Source organism: Bos taurus, chromosome 24 (genome assembly GCF_002263795.3).
Source record: "Bos taurus isolate L1 Dominette 01449 registration number 42190680 breed Hereford chromosome 24, ARS-UCD2.0, whole genome shotgun sequence".
Lineage (NCBI taxonomy): Eukaryota > Metazoa > Chordata > Mammalia > Artiodactyla > Bovidae > Bos > Bos taurus.
Window position 1 is genome coordinate 27335256 of NC_037351.1, and position 13163 is coordinate 27348418.

Sequence of the window (13163 nt, forward strand, 5' to 3'; positions counted from 1 at the left end):
ATTTCTCTCGGTAAGATACAATAGTGTTGCTCTTGTCTTGTCAGGAAGGAAAACACTGAACACTGCATGTGTAATTAATTATCACTGAGATCCATCTAGGCATACGCCGTCTGGCTCTGTTGTTCTATTTTAGTCAGGGGTGTTTCATAATGTATTCCCTTTCTCTCTTCCTGGGCCCTAGAGTCAATTCTGTCCTCAGAGCCAATATTGTTTTCATACCTTTGAACATAAGAAATGTATGGGGAAGAATGGTTATTCAAACTGTGTTTTGTTTTTTTTTTTTGTCTTTAGATGACTCTTCAGTCATAATCTTCTTTCTTTTTGAACTCATAAGTATACATGGGTTTCAAGAAATAATATTTTATTAGAATAATTTCAGTGTAAAAAATAGTGAAGCAGACTTATATTCATTTTTCCATGTAATAAAGAATCTTTCTGCCAATGCAGAAGACACAAGAGATGTGGGTTCAATCCCTGGGTTGGAAAGATCCCCTGGAAGAGGAAATGGCAACCCACTCCAACATTCTTACCTGGAAAATTCCATGGACAGAGGAGTATAGAGGGCTATAGTCTATGGGGTTGCAAAGAGTCGGACACGACTGAGTGCACTTTCACATTGCGTGACACACATAGTCATATAAGTCTATATTACTACTACTGTGGGCAGGAATCCCTTAGGAGAAATGGAGTAGCCACCATGGTCAAAAAAAGAGTCTGAAATGCAGTACTTGGATGCTATCTCAAAAACGACAGAATGATCTCTGTTCGTTTCCAAGGCAACCCACTCAATATCATGGTAATCCAAGCCTATGCCCCAATGAGTAACACTGAAGAACCTGAAGTTGAATGGTTCTATGAAGACCTACAAGACCTTTTAGAACCTAACACCCAAAAAAGATGTCCTTTTCATTATAGGGGACTGGAATGCAAAATTAGGAAATCAAGAAACAGCTAGAGTAACAGGTAAATTTGGCCTTGGAGTACAGAATGAAGCATGGCAAAGGCTAACATAGTTTTTCCAAGAGAACACACTGGTCATAGCAAATACCCTCTTCCAACAACACAAGAGAAGACTCTACACATGGACATCACCAGATGGTCAACACCGAAATCAGATTGATTATACTGTTTGCAGCCAAAGATGGAGAAGCTCTATACAGTCAGCAAGAACAAGACCAGGAGCTGACTGTGGCTCAGATCATGAACTCCTTATTGCCAAATTCAGACTGAAATTGAAGAAAGTAGGGAAAACCACTAACCCATTCAGGTATGACCTAAATCAAATACCTTATGATTATACAGTAGAATTGAGAAATAGATTTAAGGGTCTAGATCTGATAGAGTTCCTGAAGAACTATGGACCGAGGTTCATGACATTGTACAGATGACAGGGATCAAGACCATCCCCATGGAAAAGAAATGCAAAAAAGCAAAATGGCTGTCTGAGGAGGCCTTACAAATAGCTTTGGGAAGAAGAGAAGTGAAAAGCAAAAGAGGAAAGGAAAGATATAAGCATCTGAATGCAGAGTTCCAAAGAATAGACAGGAGAGATAAGAAAGGCATCCTCAGCGATCAGTGCAAAGAAATAGAGGAAAACAATAGAATGGGACAGACTAGAGATCTCGTCAAGAAAATTAGAGATACCAAGGGAACATTTCATGCAAAGATGGGCTCAATAAAGGACAGAAATGGTATGGACCTAACAGAAGCAGAATATACTAAGAAGAGATGGAAAGAATACACAGAATAACAGTAAAAAAAATATCTTCAGGACCAAGATAAACACAATGGTGTGATCACTCACTTAGAGCCAGACATCCTGGAATGTGAAGTCAAGTGGGCCTTAGAAAGCATCACTATGAACAAAGCTAGTGGAGGTGATGGAATTCCAGTTGAGCTTTTCCAAATCCTGAAAGATGATGCTGTGAAAGTGCTGCACTCAATATGCCAGCTAATTTGGAAAACTCAGCAGTGGCCACAGGACTGGAAAAGGTCCGTTTTCATTCCAATCCCAAAGAAAGGCAATGCCAAAGAATGCTCAAACTACCACACAATTGCACTCATCTCACACGCTACTAAAGTAATGCTCAACATTCTCCAAGCCAGGCTTCAGCAATACATGAACCATGAACTTCCTGATGTTCAAGCTGGTTTTAGAAAAGGCAGAGGAACCAGAGATCAAATTGCCAACATCTGCTGGATCATCAAGAAAGCAAGAGAGTTCCAGAAAAACACCTATTTCCGCTTTATTGACTATACCAAAGCCTTTCACTGTGTGGATCACAAAAAACTGTGGAAAATTCTGAAAGAGATGGGAATACAAGACCACCTGACCTGCCTCTTGAGAAACCTATATACAGGTCAGGAAGCAACAGTTAGAACTGGACATGGAACAACAGACTGGTTCCAAATAGGAAAAGGAGTATGTCAAGGCTGTATATTGTCACCCTGTTTATTTAACTCATATGCAGTGTACATCATGAGAAACGCTGGGTTGGAAGAAGCACAAGCTGGAATCAAGATTGTGGGGAGAAATATCAATAATCTCAGATATGCAGATGACACCACTCTTATGGCAGAAAGTGAAGAGGAACTAAAAAGCCTCTTGATGAAAGTGAAAGAGGAGAGTGAAAAAGTTGGCTTAAAGCTCAACATTCAGAAAACAAAGATCATGGCATCTGGTCCCATCACTTCATGGGAAATAGATGAGGAAATCACTGAAGATGGTGATTGAAGCCATGAAATTAAAAGACACTTACTCTTTGGAAGGAAAGTTATGACCAACCTAGATAGCATATTAAATATAAGAGACATTACTTCACCAACAAAGATCCGTCTAGTCAAGGCTATGGTTTTTCCAGTGGTCATGTATGGATGTGAGAGTTGGACTGTGAAGAAAGCTGGGTGCGGAAGAATTGATGCTTTGAACTATGGTGTTGGAGAAGACTCTTGAGAGTCCCTTGGACTGCAAGGAGATCCAACCAGTCCATTCTGAAGGAGATCAGCCCTGGGATTTCTTTGGAAGGAATGATGCTAAAGCTGAAACTCCAGTACTTTGGCCACCTCATGGGAAGAGTTGACTCATTGGAAAAGACTCTGACGCTGGGAGGGATTGGGAGCAGGAGGAGAAGGGGACGACAGAGGATGAGATGGCTAAATGCCATCACTGACTAGATGGACTGAGTTTGAGTAAACTTCAGGAGTTGGTGATGGACAGTGAGGCCTGGCGTGGTGTGATTCATGGGGTCGCAAAGAGTCGGACACGACTGAGCAACTGAACTGAACTGAACTGTATAGGACTATAATAAGTAATGCTTTTTAAATAATATGGAGAATTATCTACACCATAATAATGTTTGTTCAAATATATTATTCATGCTGATAGCAATACAGTAGTACGTATACTACTACTGATTATTTTTATCAGTTTGAGATAATTCACATACTATACAGTTCACTCATTTAAAGTGTACAATACAGTGGATGTTTTAGTATATTTACAGAGTTGTACAATCATCACTAAAATAAATTTTAGTACAATTCCAACACTCCAAAAGAAAGAACAAAATCCTCTGATCACTAGTAGCCACTTTTCATTTCCTTCCAAATTCACCCAACCCAGTCTGGGAAAATTGTGAATTGATTTTCTGTCTTTGTAAATTTGCTTATTCTAGATACTTCCTATAAATGGTATTATATGTTGTTTTGCAACTGGCTTTGTCTACTTTGCATGATCATTTCAAAGTTCATTTTACTGTAGCCAATACTTTATTACTTTTTATTGCTTAATAATAGCCTATTGTCTGGAGAAACTGTGTTTTATGTATCCATTCATCAATTGATGGGAATTTGGGCTTTTTCTACTTTGGGTTACAATGATTAATGATCCTTTGTGCTGAAGACGTGGTGTAGACAAATATTTTAATTATTCCTAGATACATGCAAAAGAGTACATTCACTGAGTCATAAGGTTTAACCTTTGAGGAGCTATCAGAGGTTTCCCAAGTGGCTGCACCATCATACATTCTTACCAAAAACGTATCAGAGTTTTGGTTGGTTCACACCATTGTCAACATTTCTTCTTATCTTCCATTTTTATTATATCCATTTTACTGGCTATGAAGTGGTATCTCATTTGTCATGTTAAATGGTATTTCCCTAATGACTAATGAAATTGAACATCTTTCTTGTATTTATTGTCCTTTTCTTTGTTTTCCCTGGAAAAAGAACTCCTTCAGATCCTTTGCTCATTGGCCTTTTTATTTTTGAGTTGTAGTAGTTATTATGTAATTACAACTTATTTTCTGGTATAAGATGTGTAAATATTTTCTCCTATTTCATGGATTGTGCCTTCACTTCATGATGGTGTCTTTTTAGGCACAATGGTCTTCATTTGGTTGAAGCCAATTTTTTCTTTGTTCCTTTTGGTTTTGATATAATATTTAAGGATGTTTTGTTTAACACAGATTATGAAGATTTATTCCTATATATATCTGAAAGAGTTTTATGGTTTTAGCTCTTATGTTAGATTTATAATACATTTGTGGCTAATTTTTGTATATAGTATAATTTTTTTTTTCCATGTGGATATACAGTTGTCTTAGAACCATTATTTGAAGAAACTAATTTTCCCTGCTGAATTATTTTTTGAAAATTTGTTGGAAATAATTTAAACCTTAAATATGAGGCTTCACTGCTGATTCTCAATTAGATTCCACTAATCTTTGATTATATCCTTAATCAGCAGTTGCACCACGTGGGCTTCAGTAGTTGGGGTTCCTGGGCTCTAGAGTTAGGGCTCCGTAGTTGTAGCACACAGGCCTAGTTGTTCCACAGCCTGCGGAATCTTCTCAGACCAGGGATCGTACCTGTGTCCCCTACAGTGGCTGGTGGATTCTTCACCACTGGACCACCAGGGAAGTCCTCTATCTAGCCTGTGAAGCTGCTTCCCCAACCTATCCTAACCTGCTGCCTGAAGCTCTAGTCCTTAACAAATTGCCTCATGATGAATCCAGCTTCTTATTATTTATTAAATACCCTATTTTTAAAATTCCTTCCCAAGTTAATTTTTCACCCAGATTCTTGATATATTCCCTACCTTGATCCACTCCATCTTCTGACCTATCTTCTTCCACCCTTCTGCTAGACCAATCATTTTATTCCATCTAGTCATTTATCGGTTCACAATAGTATAGTGAATCCCCATTAACTTAACTGAGATCCGAACCCTTTAGCATCACTTGTCTTTTTAAAATTCTGTCTCTGCCTATCGTTAAACAATTTCTATCACCATAACTGCAGTAACCTACTTTGAGCCAGAACACTACTAGGAAGACAGCCATAGCCTACGTGGGCAGGCAGATATTCTAGACTGGTACTCCAGGAATTAAATGCTGGGATGCTAAACTCAAGGGTGATACTCTGGTAACACTTTTATTTTGTGAAGACAGACATTATTAAGTATAGGAATATTACGTACTTTCACCCTCACTAGATTTCTTCTCCCAGTCTGCAGCTGCAGTCACTTCCAGGAACCTACTAGCACTAGGGGCTAGTACATCCTTTCAGGTCCAGTTACTCCAAACAATATCCCATCCTACAGCCTTCTCCATATTTCCTCCCACACTCTGACTACAGCATTTATGACAAATAGTCATGATACCAGTGTATGATGCAAAAAGCAGTACCAAACATTTCTTGAATATTTATTTTGTTACAAAAGTGCATTTAGCAAAGCTCATTTAATTCTTATGAAGATTGTAATTATCCCCTTTATACCAGATGTAGAAACTCAAATTCAGAAAGGTTCCATTACTTGTCCAAGAATATAGAGCTATTAAGGAACATAGTAGCTATTAAAATCTGGTTGCACCATATCCCATAAGTTGTGCTCTGAACGTCCTGCTATGATTCTACATTCTCAGGTTGTCTGTCTGTCTCTCTCTCTCTGTATATAGATAGATAGATAGACAAAGAGGGAACATTCACTAGTGTAAGAGGATATGCAGTTTCTGAGTGCATGCAACTCTTATGAGATTTATTCAACATTAAAAAAAAAAATCAAGACTCTGAAATGTGTTGTCTGTACCACGTGTAACACTATGCTTGAGAAGTAAAGCATGATAATGATAATGAGAATTTTACCTTCCAATGAGTTATCTCATTAAATTTCAATTAAATTAGGTAGTACACTCAAAAGTTTTGCCTCCATTTCATATCATGCTGATGAGCCATGTGTCATATGTTAATAATCTGGATGATATTCAAGGCATTGCAGCATACATAATATCACCCCATCTAAGAGTGAGTATCCCAAAAGCTATCTGCTGGAATGTTTCACCTTAAAATCAATTACATATATCGTGGATGAATAATAAGTAGATTGAGCACCTCTCCAACTCTTCCACAGATGTTTAATGTTCAAAATAATCTGGGGAAGAAACTTATTCAGAAACTCTAATATGTCTTTGGAGCCTTGTACTGTACTCTGTGCTTGTTGCACCTGGTTGGCTTGTGAATACTAATGCTAAACAGCCTGTTTAAAAAGACAACGTGTGAAATAAGAAAAAACAATATTACCTTTTGGAGAAAGGAAGCACTTGACCCTCATCTGAAATTATTTCAAGAAGATCATTCTGTGCGATGCTTTAATTCCTCGATATAGGATTTCTGGGTAATATAGTCTATCCCATGCCTCCACGAGAGAGAGAGAAAAGAAAGGATAGGAAGAGGAAAAGAGGAGGGGAAGGATGGAAGAAACTGTGAGTACATGGGGTTGGGATAAATGTCAGGTAGTTTAGATTTATTTGGTATGTATGGAAGTGTTACTACTGGATTGCATAATGTAAATTAGAGACAGTAAGTAGAAAATAATGCAATAGAAATGAAAGTAAACTTCTTTGTCCACTGGTTCAATACATAAAATACATAATCTTTTTTTCAAATTAACTCATAAGAAATGTATTCATATTTGCTAGCAGCTGATGTAATCTTGCTATTCTTATTTGAAACATTCATATCTTTATATTAAGAATCATCAGTTTTCATGTCTTACCAAAATCCTCTGTTAAATTGATCCTCCAGACCTTCCATCACAAATTCTCAAGTGTGTTGATAAATCACCCCTTGGTATTTTGTCATGGCTTTCATATTTCAGTAAGTTATGCAGCAGCTGGCCCAGGTTAAAGGAATGTAGTTATTCTACCTAAACAAGTTTTGCAATAGCATTTCATAATATCTTTCTGCATTAGTGGATATCAATTTCCTAAATCCCTCCACCTCTTTTTTGTTTTATAATTTCACTTTTCTCTGACCTAAGGGGGGGAAAAATGTTTCATTTATACACAAAGGGAAAGATAAGTCGCCAAAAGAGGGTGATTTACATTTTTATTGTTGTTCTGTGCTATTTCTCATGTGTTGACTAATCCTAGGAGATGCTTTGAATGCTATTAATATGCACCGAATATACAATGGACAAACTGCTGTGTGACATTGTTAATTTTTTAACAAAAATTCAATTTCTCCTTGTGATGGCCTCTATCCTTTGCTGAGGAAACTATATACCTTGACATGGAATTTTAGACAAAGATAAACTACATGGAGGATTGTGAGCAAAGAAATAACTTCTTGGAAGTTTTAAACATGTGTTACAAATTTACAGTCTTAAGGATGTATTAAATAAGTCCTGTTAAATCATGACCTACTACATTGGTTCTTTAAGCACAGACACTATGGTTGTCAAACCATAGCCTACAGGCCAAATCTGATCCAGTGACTGTTTTTGCAGATAAGTTTTACTGAAATATAACCATGCACATTCATTTATGTTTTGCGTGTGGATGCTTTCCTGCTACAAAGGCAGAGTTAAGTTGTTGCAAAAAGAGATTATATGGCTCCCAAAGTCTAAAATATTTACTCTGGCTCTTTAAAACTATCTGCCAACAATAGTATAAACAGATATAAATATAGGTCTGTTTTTAACTATAAAAAACCTTAATAATAAAAATTAATCTTTAACATCTGTTACTTGCATGTTATACCAGGTGGTTTTGAACAATTTGCATTAATTAACCTTTTTAAATTCTCATCTTATGCTGCTAAGTCGCTTCAGTCGTGTCCAATTCTGTGCGACATCATAGATGGCAGCCCACCAGGCTCCCCCGTCCCTGGGATTCTCCAGGCAAGAACACTGGAGTGGGTTGCCATTTCCTTCTCCAATGCATGAAAGTGGAAAGTGAAAGTGAAGTCACTCAGTCGTGTCCAACTCTTAGTGATCCCATGGATCGCAGCCTACCAGGCTCCTCTGTTCATGGGATTTTCCAGGCAAGAGTACTGGAGTGGGGTGCCATTGCCTTCTCCGCCTCATCTTATGAGGCAGACCCTACTAGTATCCCTATTTTACAAAAGATTAAAAAAAAAAACTGAGTCTTAGAGAATTTGAATAGATATCCAAGGTCACACAGCAAGTGAAGGACAGATGCTAAGATTTCAACTGAAGCAATCTAATTCCAAATACAATCATGTATTTCTGCACCTTACATTCAACCAAACTACCAGGAAATAAGTTAGAGTTTAGAATAACAAGTTAAATAGAGAATAATCTAATAATTATATGTTGACATTTGTTAACAATCTGTCATTAGAAAAAAGACACATTTCAAAAGAATTCACCATATTTGTAGATATTTGATTTTGAATTCCTAAATTAAGAATCTTTGAAATAGTTCCTTTCATTCTATAGTTTTCATTTTGTTCATTGTTTCTTTTGCTTTGCAAAAGCTTTTCAGTCTGATGTAGTCCCACTTACTCATTTCTGCTTTTGTTGCTTGTGATTTTGGTGTCATATCAAAAACTAGGATCATTGTGAAGACCAATGTCAAAAAGTTTTTTTCTTTTTGTCCCCCCATGTTTTGTTTAAGGAGTCTTAGAGTTTCAAAATTCAAGTCTTTATTTCAAGATAATTTTGTGAAGGGGTATAAAATTGGAAACCGATTTAAATTTTCTGCATGTGATAATCTAGATTTTTCCAGCACCGTTTACAAAAGAGACTGTCCTTCATCCACTGAGTATTCTTATCTCCCTCGGCAAATATTAGTTAACTGTATCAGTCAGTTCAGACATTCAGTGATGTCCGACTCTTTGTGACCCCATAGACTGCAGCACACCTGGCTTCCCTGTCCATCACCAACGCACAGAGCTTACTCAAACTCATATCTATCAAATCATTGATGCCATCCAACCTTCTCATCCTCTGTCATTCCTTTCTCCTCCCACCATCGATCTTTCCCAGCATCAGTCTTTTCCAAAGAGTTATTTCTTCACATCAGGTGGTCAAATACTGGAGTTTCAGCCTCAACATCAGTCCTTCCAACGAATATTCAGTACTGATTTCCTTTAGAATTGACTAGTTTGATCTCCTTACAGTCTGAGGGAGTCTCAAGAGTTTTCTCCAACACCACAGTTCAAAAGCATCAATTCTTTAGTGCTCAGCTTTCTTTATAGTCCAACTCTCACATCCATACACAACTACTGGAAAAACCATAGCTGTAACTAGACAGACCTTGGTCGGCAAAGTACTGTCTTTGCTTTTTAACATGCTGTCTAGGTTGGTCTTAGTTTTTCTTCCAAGGAGTAAGCATCTTTTAGTTTCATGGCTGCAGTCACCATCTGCAGTGATTCTGGAGCCCTGCAAAACAGTCTCACTGTTTCCATTGTTTTCTCATCTATTTGCCATGAAGTGATGGGACCAGATGCCATGACCTTAGTATTCTGTATGTTTAGTTTTATGCAAAATTATTCACTCTCCTCTTTCACTTTCAGTAAGAGGCTCTTTATCTTCTTAGTTTTCTGCCATAAGGGTGCTGTCATCTGCATATTTGAGGTTATTGGTATTTCTATCGGCAATCTTGATTCCAGCTTGGGCTTCATCAACCTGGCATTTCGCATGATGTACTCTGCATATAAAATTAAATAAGCAGGGTGACAATATATAGCCTTGATGTACTCCTTTTCCTATTTGGAGCCAGTTTGTTGTTCCACATCCAATTCTAACTGTTGCTTCTTGACCTGCATACAGATTTCTCAGGAGGCAGGTATGGTGGTATGGTATTCGCATCTCTTGAAGAACTCTCCACATTTTGTTGTGGTCCACACAGTCAAAGGCTTTGGCGTAGTCAATATAGTGGAAGTAGATGTTTTTCTGGAACTCTCTTGCTTTTTAGATGATCCACTGGATGTTGGCAATTTGATCTCTGGTTCCTCTGCCTTTTCTAAATCCACATTGAGTTTGAACTTCTAGAAGTTCTTGGTTCAATTACTGTTGAACCCTGGCTTGGAGAATTTTGAGCATTACTTTGCTAGTGTGGCAGATGAGTGCAATTGTGCTGTGGTTTAAACATTCTTTGGAATTGGAATGAAAACTGACCTTTGCTAGTTCCCTGGCCACTGCTGAGTTTTCCAAATTTGTTGTATATTAGGTGCACCACTTTCTTAGCATCATCTTCCAGGATTTGAAATAGCTCAACTGGAATTGAGTGATGCTTCCTAAGGCCACTTGACTTCTCACTCCAGGATATCTGGCTCTAGGTGAGTAATCACACCATCATGGTTTTCTGGGTCATTGAGATCTTTTTTGTACAGTTATTCTATGTATTCTTCCAGCCTCTTAATATCTTCTGCTTCTGTTAGGCCCATACCGTTTCTGTCCTTTATTGTGCCCATATTTGCATGAAATGTTCCCTTGGTATCTCTAATTTTCTTGAAGAAATCTGTAGTCTTTCCCATTCCATTGTTTTCCTCTATTTCTTTGCTTTGATCACTGAGACAGGCTTTCTTATCTCTGCTTGCTAGTCTTCAGAATTCTGAATTCAAATGGGTATATCTTTCCTTTTCTCCGTTGCCATTAGCTTCTCTTCCTTTCTCAGCTGTTTGTAAGGCCTCCTCAGACAACCATTTTGCGTTTTTGCATTTCTTTTTCTTCAGGATGATCTTGATCACAGCCTCCTATACAATGTCACAAACCTCTGTCCATAGTTTTTCAGGCACTCTGTCTACCAGATTGAATCCCTTGAATCTATTTGTTACTTCCACTGTATAATCATAAGGACTTTGACTTGGGTCATACCTGAATGGTCCAGTCGTTTTCCCTACTTTCTTCAATTTAAATCTGAATTTGGCAATAAGGAGTTCATGATCTGAGCCACAGTCAGCTCCCGGTCTTGTTTTTGCTAACTGTATAGGTCCGATGCTATAAAGAGCAATATTGCATATGAACCTGGAATTTTCAGGTCCATGAATCAAGGCAAATTGGAAGTGGTCAAACAAGAGATGGCAAGAGTGAATGTCGACATTCTAGGAATCATTGAACTGAAATGGACTGGAATGGGTGAATTTAACTCAGATGACCATTATGTCTACTACTGTGGGCAGGATTCCTCAGAAAAAATGGAGTGGCCATCATGGTCAACAAAAGAGTCTGAAACGCAGTACTTGGATGCAATCTCAAAAACGATAGAATGATCTCTGTTCATTTCCAAGGCAAACCATTCAATGTCACAGCAATCCAAGTCTATGCCCCGACCAGTAACGGTGAAGAAGCTGAAGTTGAACGGTTCTATGAAGACCTACAAGACCTTTTAGAACTAACACCCCAAAAGATGTCCTTTTCATTATAGGGGACTGGAATGCAAAAGTAGGAAGTCAAGAAACACCTGCAGTGACAGGCAAATTTGGCCTTGGAATATGGAATGAAGCAGGGCAAAGACTAATAGAGTTTGCCAAGAAAACGCACTGGTAATAGCAAACACCCTCTTCCAACAACACAAGAGAAGACTCTACACATGGACATCACCAGATGGTCAACACCGAAATCAGATTGATTATCTTCTTTGCAGCCAAAGATGGAGAAGCTCTATACAGTCAGCAAAAACAAGACCAGGAGCTGACTGTGGCTCAGATCATGAACTCCTTATTGCCAAATTCAGACTTAAATTGAAGAAAGTAGGGAAAACCACTAGACCATTCAGGTATGACGTAAATCAAATCCCTTATGATTATACAGTGGAAATGAAAAATAGATTTAAGTCCCTAGCTCTGATAGATAGAGTGCCTGATGAACTATGGAATGAGGTTTGTGACACTGTACAGGAGACAGGGAACAAGATAATCCCCATGGAAAAGAAATGCAATAAAGCAAAACGGCTGTCTGGGGAGGCCTTACAAATAGCTGTGAAAAGAAGAGAAGCAAAAAGCAAAGGAGAAAAGGAAAGATATAAACATCTGAATGCAGAGTTCCAAAGAATAGCAAAAGAGATAAGAAAGCCTTCTTCAGCGATCAATGCAAAGAAATAGAGGAAAACAACAGAATGGGAAAGACTAGGGATCTCTTCAAGAAAATCAGAGATACCAAAGGAACATTTCATGCAAAGATGAGCTCGATAAAGGACAGAAATGGTATGGGCCTAACAGAAGCAGAAGATATTAAGAAGAGATAGCAAGAATACACATAAAAACTGTACAAAAAAGATCTTCACGACCCGGATAATCACGATGGTGTGATCACTGACCTAGAGCCAGACATCCTGGAATGTGAAGTCAAGTGGGCCTTAGAAAGCATCACTACGAACAAAGCTAGTGGAGGTGATGGAATTCCAGTTGAGCTATTCCAAATCCTGAAAGATGATGCTGTGAAAGTGCTGAACTCAATATGCCAGCAAATTTGGAAAACTCAGCAGTGGCCACAGGACTGGAAAAGGTCCGTTTTCATTCCAATCCCAAAGAAAGGCAATGCCAAAGAATGCTCAAACTACCACACAATTGCACTCATCTCACACGCTAGTAAAGTAATGCTCAAAATTCTCCAAGCCAGGCTTCAGCAATATGTGAACCGTGAACTTCCTGATGTTCAAACTGGTTTTAGAAAAGGCAGAGGAACCAGAGATCAAATTGCCAACATCCACTGGATCATGGAAAAAGCAAAAGAGTTCCAGAAAAACATCTATTTCTGCTTTATTGACTATGTCAAAGCCTTTGACTGTGCGGATCACAATAAACTGTGGGAAATTCTGAAAGAGATGGGAATACCAGAACACCTGATCTGCCTCTTGAGAAATTTGTATGCAGGTCAGGAAGCAACAGTTAGAACTGGACATGGAACAACAGACTGG